The sequence below is a fragment of the Helianthus annuus genome, chromosome 17, assembly GCF_002127325.2.
Source record: "Helianthus annuus cultivar XRQ/B chromosome 17, HanXRQr2.0-SUNRISE, whole genome shotgun sequence".
Taxonomy (NCBI): domain Eukaryota; kingdom Viridiplantae; phylum Streptophyta; class Magnoliopsida; order Asterales; family Asteraceae; genus Helianthus; species Helianthus annuus.
Genome location: NC_035449.2, coordinates 170,453,948 through 170,470,053, shown reverse-complemented (window position 1 = coordinate 170,470,053; position 16,106 = coordinate 170,453,948).

The window sequence follows — 16,106 nt, the reverse complement described above, 5'->3', positions numbered from 1 at the left end:
TTAAGCAAGAGCCCCAGCAGCAACAACAGCAGCCTCAGCAACAGCAGTAAGCAGCCCATGCCCGAACCTTCAACATCAATGCCCGTCAGGCTTAGGCGGATAACAACGTGGTTAATGGTCCGTTCCTTGTGAATGGTATTTATGCATCATGTTTGTTTGATACTGGAGCAGATAACTGCTTTGTGTCATTTGAATTCGAGAAGCTCCTTAGTCGTAAGCGCTCTTGTCTGCCCTCATCATTCGAAGTCGAAGTCGCTACAGGAAGAACTATTGCCGTTAATTCAGTACTCCGTGATTGTACCCTCGAACTCAACAATCACATCTTCCCAATTGACCTTATTCCGATGCAACTCGGAAGCTTTGATGTCATAATAGGCATGGACTTTCTTCGTGAAAACAATGCTGAAGTTGTGTGCTTAGAAAAGATGATTCGATTCTCGCTCGCAAATGGTGATCTCCTATGTGTATACGGTGAAACAACGTCGAAAGGTCTCAAGCTTATGTCGTGTATTCAAGCCAGCAAGTATCTCCGCAAGGAATACCGAGCCTTCTTGGCCAACATTGTAGTAGCGGAGAAGGGAAAGAAAAGGAAAGTTGAAGTTAAAGATGTTCCAGTGGTTCGTGAATTTCCTCAGGTGTTCCCTGATGATCTTCCCGGACTACCACCTAGTCGTGATATCGACTTTCGTATCGACCTCATTCCTGGAGCTAACCCCGTTGCCAAAGCCCCTTATCGACTCGCTCCATCCGAAATGAGGGAACTCTCGAACCAACTCCAGGAATTACTCAAAAAAGGCTTTATTCGCCCAAGCACCTCTCATTGGGGCGCGCCAGTCCTTTTTGTCAAAAAGAAGGATGGATCGTTCCGGATGTGCATCGACTATCGGGAGTTGAATAAGCTAACCATTAAGAACCGCTACCCCTTACCTCGAATTGACGATTTGTTTGATCAGCTACAAGGTGCAGCATGCTTCCCTAAGATCGACCTACGTTCAGGATATCATCAAGTACGGATTCAAGAGGAAGACATACCCAAAACTGCTTTTCGAACCCGTTATGGCCATTACGAATTTGTTGTTATGCCCTTTGGTCTAACCAACGCACCCGCGGTTTTTATGGACCTCATGAATCGCATGTGTAAGCCTTATCTTGACCGTTTCGTCATCGTGTTCATCGACGATGTCTTGATTTATTCCAAATCGAAAGCCGAACACGCACAACATCTACGTTTGGTTCTCGAGTTACTTCAGTGGAACCAACTCTATGCCAAGTTCTCCAAGTGCGAATTCTGGTTAGAGGAGGTTCAATTTCTGGGTCACATAGTGAATAGTCGGGGTATCCATGTCGATCCTGCGAAGATTGAAGCTGTCAAAAGATGGATTACGCCTAAGAACCCGTCTGAAGTTCGTTCTTTTCTCGGACTAGCAGGCTATTACTGACGGTTCATTGAAGGATTCTCTAAGATCGTTGTGCCGCTTACTGCTCTTACGCATAAGGACAAGCCTTTTGTGTGGGGAAACGCACAAGAGACTGCCTTTCAAACTCTCAAACATATGCTGTGCAACGCACCGATTCTTACGCTGCCCGACGGAAGCGACAACTTCATTGTCTACTGTGATGCTTCTAACCTTGGTCTCGGCTGTGTTCTTATGCAGCGAGACAAGGTTATAGCCTACGCATCTCGTCAGCTCAAGATCCACGAGAAGAACTATACAACCCATGACTTCGAGCTAGGCGCGGTTGTCTTTACATTGAAGATTTGGCGACACTACATGTATGGCACTAAGTGTACGATCTACACTGATCACAGGAGTTTACAACACATCTTTAATCAGAGAGAGCTTAATATGCGTCAACGCCGATGGGTAGAACTTCTCAACGACTACGACTGTGAGATTTGTTATCACCCAGGCAAGGCGAATGTGGTTGCCGACGCGCTCAGCAGAAAGAGTTACGTGCTCAGTACCCGAAACATCCAAGCCCAGCATAACCTCGAAACCCTTATTCGCGAAGCTCAACATGCTTGCTTTAACGAGCGTACATTGAAGAGAGAGAGGATCTATCACGATAGAGCTCAGTTAGTAAGCAAAGCAGATGGGATATTCTATTATCTGGACCGAATTTGGATCCCTAAGCGGACCGATTTGCGAAAGATTATCATGAACGAAGCCCACAAATCCCGGTATTCTATTCATCCCGGCGCAAACAAGATGTACCAGTATCTTCGTTATAAGTACTGGTGGCCGGGTATGAAAAGGGATATCGCTCTGTACGTTGGAAGCTGTTTAACTTGCGCAAGAGTCAAGGCTGAACATCAAAGACCTTCTGGCTTACTCGAACAACCGCCGATACCTATATGGAAATGGGAGAGTATAGCTATGGATTTCATAACGAAACTCCCGCCCACGCCATCAGGTCACGACAGTATTTGGGTCATAGTTGATCGTCTCACGAAGTCAGCCCACTTTTTGCCGATACGAGAAGACTACAAGGTGGAACGACTAGCCCAAATCTACACCGACGAGATCATTCGTAATCATGGTACGCCTCGTGATATCATTTCAGATCGTGACGCTCGGTTCACTTCGCGATTGTGGGAAACGTTTCAGGCGGCCCTTGGTACGTCGCTTAATCTGAGTACTGCATTCCATCCTCAGACCGACAGACAAACTGAAAGAACGATCCGTACTCTTGAAGACATGCTCCGAGCGTGTGTTATAGATTTTGGTGGTAGTTGGAACAAACACCTGCCATTGGTGGAATTCTCGTACAATAACAGCTATCATGCCAGCATCCAAATGGCACCCTTCGAGGCTTTGTATAGTAGAAGATGTCGATCGCCTATTGTGTGGCACGAGATCGGTCACTCGCAACTAACCGGTCCCGAGATTCTACAAGAAACGACTGAAAAAATCCACCAGATAAGAGACAACTTGGTAAAAGCTCGGAACAAACAAAAAAGTTACGCCGATAAAAGACGCAAGCCCCTGGAATTCGCCGTTGGTGATCCGTGCTGCCGCAACCACTGCTACTCCTCTACAAGCTGTACCAGCTCAACAGCAGCAGCACCAGCGCTCAGCACTAGCAATCAATGCACCGCCAGCAAAGCGTGCATACATAGGCCCTCACCCACTCTGCCCGACATGTTCGTATCATCATCCAGTGGGTCTAGCGTGTCGTTTTTGTGCCCACTGCAACCTTTATGGTCATTTCCCTGCGAACTGTCGCTATGGTCCTCGTCAAGCCCTAGTTCAAGCTACTGTCAACCAAGCTCTACTCCCTGCCCCTCAAGGCCAGCAAGCATCTCAAGCACCATCAGTCAATGCTCGAGTCTGCTTTGCATGTGGTGACCCTAGCCACTTTGCAAACAGGTGCCCGAACAGGGTGGTTAAGCAAGAGCCCCAGCGTTGTATTATAAAATGGCCACGTCTTATGCACGGGGTGTAGGCATACACCTGACAGTTGCATAAGGGAAACGGTATCTCACGCTTATGTGGGCCTATACTTGTGGTGTGTTTGTTAATCTTGACCCGGTTTCTACATCGGGCCCTAAATGTATAACGAACATGTAAATCTGTATACAAGATTATTTTTATATAATTGTCCCAAGTTATAAAAGAATTTTGTGCCTTGAGCATTCAAATCAATTTTCTAAACTATTTTCAAAATGAGTCAGTTAAGTTGTATTTACCAGTGTAAAGTAACGTATTTTCCAAAAACGTTAAGTAACAGGTACTGTACATAATTGGCTGGGAGCTCAGGCCGTCAATAGGGAATCTTGCAAGTTCTAGATGCCTAAAGTCTGTTGAACAATGTTTATCTTTCTGTTTTAAGATCCGCCTGTGGATCCTTTACATTCCGTTTGTAATACTTGGATATTACTTTATATCGGGTTGTAATATTTTATCTTTTGCTTCCGCTGTGCATTCATTATTTGTGTTGTTTGACTATGATGATATCAACTATGTCACGATACTCCCCATCGGGCCCACCGATGATACGTGGAAAATAGGGGTGTGACATGTTGGTATCAGAGCCAACACTGAGTGAATTAAACACTTGCCTTTTGTGTTTAATCTCAGTTACACAGTTGCACATTTTTGAGTCTAGACAAAGAACTTAGGACTACTCCTGGTTCGTTTTTATCATTCATTTGTTCTTTTGTTATTTTCAGATTAGCCCTTGCAAGGGAGAGTCATTTCAGTTAAAAGTCCCCTTTAAGGTAACCATGTACCTGTTTAAATTTTAAAAGGAACGGTTAGAATTAAAATAACGCTCCTATTACAAGATCTACCATTATTATAAAATGGCAAAATCTAAAAAGGACAAGACCTAGCCCATGTGTCATTTTAAGAACAGGGCCAAGATGGCAGTTCCTCAAATAGATTCAGATCCTTATTAACATCTCAATTTAGGATTGTTCTGCTCTTAATATTAAAAAGAATCTTAAGGGTAAAACCTATCCTACCTGTCATTTCGGACACGGCCGAGATGGTAAAACCTATTCAAAGATTCAAAATTCTTGTTAACATCTGAAAGCATGTTAACATTTTTGACAAACTGTGATATGATAAAATCACATAGGTCATCTTTAAATTGGGATATTTCAATTTCCCTTATTTATATAATCATCCCTAAAATGATGGAATGCCTACGGGCCATACCTATAGTCCTAAGGGACAAAAGACAGTTGTAGTCTTTGACTCTCTGTCAAGAAAAGGTAATGAAATATGTTCAAACCTGAATGCCTCGATTCTCTGAAATCATGGCTTATAAATTTAAAAACTGTCTTTGTGACTAGGCCTTTTGCGCCACTTTAATATCCTTAATGTTTTATAACTAGGATAAACTATAATGAAAATACTGATTAAATGTAACTAACAAATTAACCAATATGGTTTATATTATCATGGTTAATGAATCATTCAAAAATGATGATTCCATAATAAACTCTAAATAAATCATTGTTAATATTTATGTAGCAATCAAGCTACATGGCTGGATCATATGAGGTTAACAGCCACCCGAAGGAGAACAATGACACTACCAGAGTTAATATAACTGGTGAGGAACTACAGGCATTGATAGATAATGCTGTTACTCGAGCTCTTGACAGACAATATAATGAGTCAAGTGGTGCACACTCTAAGACTCCATCTGTGGCTCGTAGTAACCCCCCTTCTAAAACGCATAAGTCAAAGGAGGACGATGCTCATCACTCATCAAATCAGAGGAGTGATCCGCCTAGACAGGTTGTGCTTAACCAAGAGCCACATGTTAAAGCCTGTTCGTATAAATATTTTGTCTCCTGCAAGCCCAGAGACTTCACAGGAGAAAAAGGAGCCATCGACTGCATGACGTGGCTCGAGGAGATGGACACTGTTGTTGATATTAGCGGATGTGCAGAGCAAGACATTGTGAAGTTTGTTTCACAATCTTTTAAAGGAGAAGCTCTAGCTTGGTGGAGGTCGCTAATCCAGGCTACTGGGAAAATCCGGTTGTATAATCTAACATGGGAACAGTTTGTTGCTCTTATCAAGGAAAGTTACTGTCCTCAACATGAAGTTGAGAAAATTGAAACCGATTTCTTGGCATTGGTCATGAAGGACTTAGATTGCCATGCATATCTTACAAGTTTCAATACCAAGTCTCGATTGGTTCCTTACTTGATTACACCGGAACCAAAGCGTATAGCCCGCTTTATTGGGGGTCTAGCCCCTGAAATAAAGGCAAGTGTGAAAGCATCAAGACCTACTACGTTAAGGTCAGCAGCAGATCTATCGCTATCTCTCACACTTGTTATGGTCAGAAGCAAGGCTGCCAAAGCTTCTGAAGATGGAGAACGAAAGAGGGAGGATGAGGATTCTCATCGCTCCGATAAGAAGAAAAAGGGGAACTCTGATCATAAGAAGAGTTCCGGGTTTAAAAAGGATAACCAGTAGATAAGTGAATGGACCAGGTGCAAAACATGTAGGAAATATCACCTCGGGAAATGCAGATTTGAATCTCAGCCTCTACCTTGTGGAATCTGCAAATCCAAGGAGCACAAGACCTTGGAATGCAAGAAGTTAAGGGACGCAACCTGTTATGGTTGCAACGAAAAGGGGCACATCAAGACTAACTACCCTAGGAATCAGAAGAAGTCTGAAGAGGCCAAGAAAGCAAACGCATGAGTCTTCCAGATGAACACGAGGAGGCAATACAGGAGGATGACATCATAAAAGGTACCTTTCCTCATCAATGATGCTTATATGAGGATTATTTGATTCTGGCGCAGAAAAGTCTATTGAGGACAATAAATATTGTAAGCTGTTGTATCCGCCTATTAGAATCTTAGGCTTATAGCGCAAGGTAGAATTGGCCGATAACATTTAGAGACTGCTTCAGCAACCTTAGATGGATGCTTTATATCCTATAGGAAACACTCTTATCCTATATCCTAATGTCAAGCTTTCAAGCTATCTAAAATCATCAATATGATCAAGATAGACGTGACAACTGATCCCCTGTCAAAAAGGTGATGGACTAGGTCCAAATCTTAATTGTCATTAATGGTCTTTTATGGCCTAGGCTAAGTATGATTGATATATACACATATCTAAATGACGTTCATTGAGAATGTTCGTACTATATTAGCCTGAATGGTTTAACGATACCATAGTTGGTATATATTAGGTCATCAGGATGATGAATAGCGGTTGTTGGATTGCAACTAATTGTTTTATTTGGTGTTAGGAACCAAATATCGAGTATGACAAACTCGGATAAGACAGCCGTTGATCGTGTTATGGATGATGCGACACATGCTAATGACACTACAATTGTGAACCTTAGAATTTCCAAAGATGTTCTTCAGACTATGATAGACGCAGCTGTTGGAAAAGCTGTGAAGAAGGCTGTGAAAAAGATCAAGGAGCCCAATGCTACTTGCTCCAAATCTCAACCAAGACCACCCTTCATTACTCACGAAAAGGATCTCGTTCGTGCCTCTAATATCAAGGGTGAACTAAAAAGGAAAAGGGAGGAAGATAACTCCCATAGCTCTAAAAAAAAGAACAAACAAAAGTCCAACCAGAAACCTAAATGCAAGACCTGCAAGAAGCGCCATTTTGGGAAGTGCAGGTACGAATCAAAATCCCAATCGCAGCCTAGGGCTTGTGGGATCTGCAAATCTAGCGAGCATAAAGCAATAGAATGCCAGAAGATAGGAGATGCGACTTGTTACAACTGTAATGAGAAGGGGCATATCAAGTCAAATTGCCCAAGGTATGCAAAGAAGCCTAAGGAAGTTAAGAAGACCAACGCTAAGGTCTTTATGATGGGTTCAAAAGAGGTCATACGAGATGACAATGTTATAACCGGTACGTCTTTTTCAATGATATATATGAAAGGGTATTGTTTAATTCAGATAAGTCATTTATGGATGATAAATTTTGTAAGTTTTTTTTTCTGCTTATTAGAACCCTAAGCATAACGTATGAGGTAGAATAAACGCTAAGAGTTCTGTTTTGAATAAGATACCAATAAATCTTTCATAAACGATAAATATAGCAAACTTGTAAAGTCTTCCATAAGAACCATAGATATTAAGTGTAAAGTAAAACTTACAGGCAGAAATCATAAGAACCATTTCTTCCATTCCTGTCAGAAATCTTCAGACGTGAAAAATTCTAATGTACTCTCTCTCCAGATGAAGTGCATCTGTGACAGCCCTCACCAAACCAGGTATCCGTACAACTTAATTAATATTTAATTACTGCTTAATTGTTGTGCTTGCTTACAATTGTGGATAAACTGCTACTTGAATACTGATACATACACATACTTGCATCATACTTATTTAACTGTCACTCTATTATTTACATACAGAACTTTAGTGACAACCTTGATGCACAAAAGCACAGTAGCACAATGAACGGATCACCCATTAAACATGCTGATATAGCCATCCTCAGGCAGACACTGCCTCTAAGGCTTGTATGAGCCAGAGATAGTTTACTACACTAGTAGAGAGTGTAGGGAAATGAGGGTTGTAGAACTGCGTCACTAGGTGATAGTTATAGTGACCGGATGTGCCTAAAATATGATTTAAACACAAATCATGCACTTTAATATAAAATTCAGCTTTTTAGCTAACTGGTAAAGTGCAAAAACATGGGAAAATAATACTAGACACTTTCCAAAGTGTCGGGAATACTTCGTGTCACTAAAAATAATAATAACGACACTCTAGATGCTTGTTAAGCACTTTAACGGATCAGTATCCAACCGAACAACCGAACTTTACCCGGAACATAAAAATATTGTCATTAACATTGTTTTCTTTTTTTCTAAGCTAGTTAGGGTCCCCGAGTACCCTAACACCTGTTACAAATCACCACACACCAACAACTAAATTAACCTCCTAAACTAACTAACTAAACCTTAACTTATTAGTTAGAAATCAACCATGGAACCCCCCCCCCCATAACCGAACTCGATTAGTATAAGGGGACACCCACCAAATTTTTTAATATAATAATCTTGAGTGCTAAATATCTAGAGAACATAAAATCCATTGGGTAATTAGGAAAGTTGTTCCATATAAGTGACCATAAGACTAAACATTTCATTCATCACAACACTTAACAAAATCACTCTCCTCTCTCCCTCTCTTGAAGTCTCGGCCGAGAACCATAGCCACACCACACCCACTTTTCGATTTTGATCAAGGCATTCTACTTGCATACAAGTGTGAAGGATCTCATACGAGGAAGCCCGGTGCTTGCGGATTGCCAAGGACCTCTCTACGACGCTTTTAACCACTCGTTTTTCGCGTAGTTTCTTCCCTAGCCTCGAGCTATAGTAAGTGACTCTAAACGCCTTCTTGATCTATTCTAAAGTGGTTAATAAGAGTTTTGTCGGTTGAAAATCATGAACACAAAAGATCACCAACTAAAAGTCTACTAAAATGATGAACAAAGTGGTTAATGGATGAATAGTAGTGTAAAACTTGTGAAACTAGTTTTGTTATGATTATTTAGTGTTGTTTTATGCTAGTAGTAGTTCGGATCGTCATCTAACCCGGCTAAGTCATGTTTATGGAACTTGACCTAGTGTATGTTTAAGTGTGAAAGTGGTTAGATGAAGAACACTACTACTTATAACCATGAACTTGTGTAAAAGTGATTCTTTTTGTAAAAAGGAGTTCTAAACTAGTAGATCTAAAGATCTACAAGTGGTATTTTCGAAGAACCAAGTGTAAGATGAAATCATATTTTTAAAGCCGGATATTTCATAAACTAAAGGTGTTTTTATGAACACACAAGTGTGTAGACACTTGTGTAACAAAAAGTTTTAACAAAGAATTATTTTTGTAATTTTTGACAAGAAGTTGTAAAGATGCATCTTCTTTAAAAACAAGATTCTCAAGAAACCGATTTTATTTATAGAAAGATCTATAAAAAATAATGGAAAGCTACTACGCACTTTTACATAACCCACAAGTTCATGTGTTTTGCGATTTATATCTATTTTGGCTATTTTGATGATGAAACATTGTTTATTGATGTTGGGAACATTGTTGAATTGAATTTTTAAAAGAAAATGACACGCTAGAAAGCGTGGCCACCTCCTGTTACAGAGGAAACTCTGGCGAAATTTTTCCAAAAATCTAACACTTGTAAATATTTTTATCACAAGTGTTATAGATATATTTTTAACTTGTTTTCCCAAATAACTTTCGCCACGGTTTTTATTACGAAACTTCCAAGTGTCGGAGGTGGGATTTTCACAAAATAAAACTTGCTAAAATATATATTTAGTATATATTTTTCATAACAACACTTGTGAGATTTTTATGATTATTTTGTGAACTATACAAATATTATTTTTAGGGTAAAAATAATATTACTGACTATTAACGGCTCCAAAATAATACGAACGCCTTCACAATAAATATTTAAGTTACACCGGTATTATTAATACCACCCGAACCTTACAACGTAACTTACGTATTTTCAGAAAGTACTCATAAATGTGTATTTTGACAAGGATATTATTTTGGAAAATTATGTGAAACAAAATATAGTATTTTTGGGAAAAATATTTATATTTTGGAGTTAGAATTAAAATATATTTTAAGTGAGACTTAATAATATATTTCGAAGTTATACGAACACATATGTATTAAAACCCCCATCCTTGGGAAGGAATATATTTACCAAATAATTGCGAAGTGTAATTACGAAATAGTTGCCTAACTATTTCCCTAAGACATTAAACCTTAAGCTAAGGCACGGCCGTCCGTCTAATATAAGTTAGTACGTGTAGGTCGTCGCATATCAGGTTGACAGAGAGTTACTTTTTAGAGACGCACTTCGGTGAGTTCATGTCCCCCTTTTCTCTTAACTGTTTTCAGTTTTCTAAACTGCGGGGGTGAAATACATGTTACTATGTTTACGAGTACTTTACACATGGTATGATTAGCGTAAGGAAGGTTACTACTTAGATCATGTGAATGGGTAGGCGTGAACTGAAGGCCATTAATCCTCAGAGTAGGACCGAGGGACAGTAGCGGTAGATCTATCTGGGTGTAGCGAGCCCAGCCCCAGGCCCAACAGTACGGACCTCGGGGTGACTTGGTACCCGACGCGAAAATCTGCTAGGTTTGAGTCTTCCTACTACACTTCACACATATCAATGGCCTTGCAAACCATTGGTGATCTCTTTATTTCCTTATTTGCTACATACCAGGGTTTTTTATACTTACAAAGGTTTTATTACTCACTACACATGAACCCGCTCAACATTTTTGTTGATTTTTCCAACTTACATGTATTTCAGGGAAGTAAGGATCTGGCACGGTATGCTACGCTGCGTTAGAGTTACGGGATCATCCACGTTTAGGGATTGCGACTTTTACCTGGACGAGTCGCAAGTCTTAAACGTTGTTGTATTTTATGTTGTGGTTGCGTCTTAAGAACAATGTTTTCATTTGGTAGTTGTAATTTCCGTTGCATGTGTCAACACTTTGAGACAATGTTGTTACTTTTGTTTTTAAGACTTTAATGGATGATTCTGCATGGTTTTACTTTCATATAGCTTTGTTATGATTAAGCTATGGTATTAAGAAGTCACACCAATTAACCCACGCTTCCGCAAAGCCAGGGTGTGACATCTTGGTATCAGAGCTCTGATCATAGCGAACTAGGATTCCTTCTCGAGTCTAGACTATGATCACTAGGGCTCTCACGAAAACATTTTTACACTGCATACCACTTAAGTCCAGATCCAAAACGTTTTTACAAACAAAAGTTGAGCACATTTTATTTGTTAGTTATGGCTCAGTCTGGGAGGCTGAGGCTCGGTCTGGGAGGCTGAGGAAGTTGTCTAGTGGGAATAGGGAGTCAGTGTGGGAGGCTGGGAGAATTGTTTAGTGGGACTAGGGAGTCAGTCTGAGAGGCTGGGAGAATTGTCTAGTGGGACTAGGGAGTCAATCTGGGAGGCTGGGAAGATTAATCTAGTGGGACTAGGAAAAAAATCAGTCTGGGAGGATAGTGGGACTAGGAGAACTATTTGATTGCTTATTGGACTAATGTGCTTATTTGACTATGTGATTGATTATTTGTGCATATGTGTGTTTGTGTTACAGACGCTATGGCTTCATCCGGCACAGGAGAGTCGGACACCACTGAACCTATACCCGTAGTATCGGACGACAGAGTGTCATCAGAGCGAGAGGTGTATACTTCGGACACCACCTGTACAGACGACGACGATTTCCAGTCGTTTGCACTACCCGATGCCGTGGCTGAGCCCGCTGATGGCCCCATCGCTGAGGATTTGCCGCTTGCGGTGATCCCTGCTCCCATACCCCTTGCCATGTACCCTGTTGTTGATATGCCTCTTGACGTAGTCGCTGACGACGACGTCGACTTGTTTGACGAGGATCCACTAGAGGAGGATGACGTTGAGGGCGAGGCCCTTATAGCTGGTGGCGATCTCTTACTACTCGCGGATGCTCCTGCGGAGGAGTCACCTGTTCACTCACCCGGCCCAGACTCTTTCGAGTCTGTGGCATCTGCACCATCACACGCGCAGGGCGCGCAACACTATTCGCATGATTCAGACCCCGATAGGGCGTCATCTGCTGCACCTGCCCCGAGTTTCACGATCGATCATGACATTGATGATGATTCAGACCCCGTCTTCCCACCTGGTTTCGATCCAGACCAGGACATTGAGTTTATACACCTAGATCAGCCCATGGAGGACCCTGTTGACCCCGTTGATCCCATGCTTGCTGACCTCGCAGATTTCGAGATGGAGTTTGACAACCCGGAGCCTGTTGTGGCCCCCGAGCCAGTAGTTCCTCGAGACCCCGCATTCGAGCATGATCCTATTCATGCTGATGTACCCGTTGTTGATGCGTTGATTGCAAATATACATGTCGATGATCATCCAATTGTTGCTCCACTGTTGGAGGATGATCATGTTGTTGCTGATGCTCATATTGATGCACCACCATTGTTAGAGGGTCCTGTTGCTGCTACACTGGTAGTGGATGAGCATGTTGCTGATATACCTGCTGATCCTGTTGTTGTTGCTCCTCTTCCTGACCCTGTGCCTATAGAGCCTGATCATGCACTCTTTGCGACTCATGTTTACCCTCGGTACGCGCACACCCGAAATGGGTGGATAAATGATGATGATGATTTTCCGCCTTTTGTGGTACCAGTTACACCTGTTTCAGCACCTGCTTCAGTTCCTGTTGGTGCACCCCTGTTTTCCTCACCCGTCACTGATGCGCATCGTGCAGATCTGCTCATCACATTTCTCCAGGAGATCCCTCCGCCACGTCCTGGAGAGGGCTCTTCTCGCCAGCCTTTCGGCCATGCACCTTTTCTGACTGGAGGAGATCAGTTTGCACCGCAGATCCCTCATCATACTGCTGTTCCCCCAGTTTCACCGTTTACTGTGACATCTTTTACTCCATCCAGCGAGCCTTTTCTCTGGACTTCACCACCCATCATGCCACCATCCGATCCTTATCATCCGTATCACATGGGTTATTCTGTAGAGGATGTTCTCAGGTCATTCATGATCCAGCAGAAGGCACTTACTCGTCGCATGCAGGAGCTTGAGAGAGCTCAGCGACCACCATGCCAGTGCCAGGGCCAGACTCACCCTGCGATATCACACCCTCCTCTTCCGCTATCTCCCGACTCTGCTGCATGTTTTTGGACTCAAGAGCAGCAGCTAGCATATCTGTTGCGTTCTCATCGAGCCATGGAGGAGGATTGGCTTCACATGCGCCGACTGTTCTATTCTCATTTTCCCCCTCCTCCACCGCCATCAGCGTAGGGCTATTTTGTACGACACGGGTGGACTTTTGTTGAGAAGACGGCGATTGCACAGACTGGACAGCTTTTTGGAGACTGCATATTGATCATGACTTTTTTTGTTGTTATGTATATTGGATATTGTAGACATTGATTTGATATTTTGGACTGGGGTGATGTAGCCCTTAGTCGTTGATGTTGTATGATACAGTTACTTGTACACCTTACATTATGGTCTCGATTTATGGCAATGCAATCGCAGTATTCTCACCACATGTGATGTTTGATTGATTATTTATGTTCTCGATGTTTGATTGATTATTTATGTTCTATAACATGAGATGTTATGTGGTTGATTTATTTATAACATGGGATGTTGTGTGATTGATTTATTTATAACATGGGATGTTATGTGATTGGTTTGTTTTAACATGAGATGTTATGTATTACTACTATCGTTATACACTATACTTACTATGGCCTAACCAACGTGAACCATATTTTAGGAGATGCCACCAAGACGTCAAACACGCATGCCTACCAATGAGGCAGAACTTCAGCAGGTCATCGCGGCCGCCATCGTGCAATACGCCGCCTCCCAAGGAGGAACTAGCGGAAGTAATTCTGGCAATACCGGCAACAACAATTCGCCTCATGGTAATACTAAGTCATTAAAGCATACCATGATACAATTGGATATCCCTAGCACGTTCTCTAATACCGTTTGTATAATCTAATGCATGTGCAGGGTGCACATACGAGCAGTTCCTAGACTGCAAACCTGTAAACTTTGACGGCACCGGAGGTGCTGTTGCTTTTGTTCGTTGGGCCGAAAAGACAGAGTCAGTTCTCCGCATGAGCAAATGCACTCCAGACCAGCAAGTTACCTATATTTCTGGGCTATTCTCAGACGGAGCCCTGTCCTGGTGGAACTTACAAGTTCAAACACTTGGTGAAGCCGTTGCATACGCAATGACATGGAACGAGCTGAAAGAGCTCATGCGTAGAAAGTATTGCTCTCGTGCAGAAATTCAAAAGTTGGAAACTGAATTTTGGCACCTGAAGATGGAAGGTCCGAAAATCACAGAGTACGTTCAAAGGTTTCACGACTTGTCTCATGTGGTACCTTATATGGTCACACCAGAATTCAAGCGAATCGAGCGCTTCATTTGGGGTTTAGCTCCTCAAATCATGAGTATGGTGACCTCATCCAAGCCTGCAACAATCACCGAGGCAATCAATCTGAGCATAGCTCTTACTGAAGAAGCCGTCCGTTTAAACAAGTTTTCTGATGTTGAGCCAAAGAAGAAGGAGACTCACGTCGAGTCGTCCGGAGGTAACAAAAGAAAATTCTCGAATTTCAAACAAGGCACAAGCAGTGATGGTAGGAAAGGAGAACCAAGCGCACCAGTCCAAGCTACAACTGGTACAGGAAAGAAAGGAAAGGGATATATGGGCACCCACCCCAAGTGTAACACCTGCCAACGTCACCATTCTGGCCGGTGTGGGTCAAAAGTATGCGAAGCTTGTGGAAAAACTGGTCACTCAAAGGATACTTGCTGGGCCACTGTTGGCCGGGGAAGTCAAGGAGGTTTTGGAAACAGGAGCAATAATCGTGGTATTGGGAATCGCCCACAGGGGAACAACGGAGGAAACAGAAACTGAGGCAACAACGCGAATCAGGTTGGTAATGCGAACCGAAACAACAATACCCAAGCTGGGAATGGAGCAGGAAACGGGCAAAGACCGGGTTGCTTTAACTGTGGTGACACTGGGCATTATAAGAGGAACTGCACGGAATTAAACCAAGCACGTGGAAGAGTGTTTAATATCGAAGTGAGAGAAGCGCGCCAGGATCCCAATGTTGTTACTGGTACGTTCCCTATAAACCAACGCTTTGCATCCGTTTTATTTGATACTGGTGCCGATTATAGCTTCGTGTCATTAGAGTTTAAGAATATGCTTGGGTTAGCCGCTAGTAAATTAGATATCCCCTACTCAATCGAATTGGCTAATGGAAAGTTAGTAGAAGCCAATGAAGTGGTCAGAGGTTGTGTAATCGAGTTGGGAGAGCGTGAGTTTGCTTTAGATCTACTACTAGTCCAGCTGGGGAGCTTCGACGTGGTAGTAGGAATGGATTGGTTATCGAGTAACAAGGCAGAAATTGTTTGTCACGAAAAGGTCGTTCGTATCCCAACCGAAGATGGGGAAATGATTGTGGTTCATGGAGAAAAGCGCGATACACCATTAAGAATCATCAGCTGCCTGAAAGCCCGAAAGTGTTTACAAAAGGGATGTGCTGCCTTCCTGGCACACATCGTGGATAAGAAAGCTGCAGAACCAAAAATTAAAGACATCCCTGTCGCGAGGGAATATCCGGAAGTCTTTCCGGAGGACTTGCCAGGATTGCCACCCCAGAGGCAAGTGGAGTTCCGTATAGACTTAGTTCCAGGCGCCGCGCCTGTAGCTAGGGCACCTTATAGACTTGCACCGTCAGAGATGCAGGAATTGTCGACACAACTTCAAGAGTTGTTAGACAAAGGATTCATCAGACCAAGTTTCTCACCTTGGGGAGCTCCGGTCCTGTTTGTCAAGAAAAAGGACGGTAGTTTTCATATGTGTATCGACTACTGGGAGTTGAATAAGTTGACGATCAAGAATAGTTATCCTCTGCCAAGGATTGATGATCTATTCGACCAACTCCAAGGTTCAAGCTTTTACTCGAAGATCGATCTGGGATCAGGTTACCATCAGCTAAGGATACAAGAGGAAAGTATCCCTAAG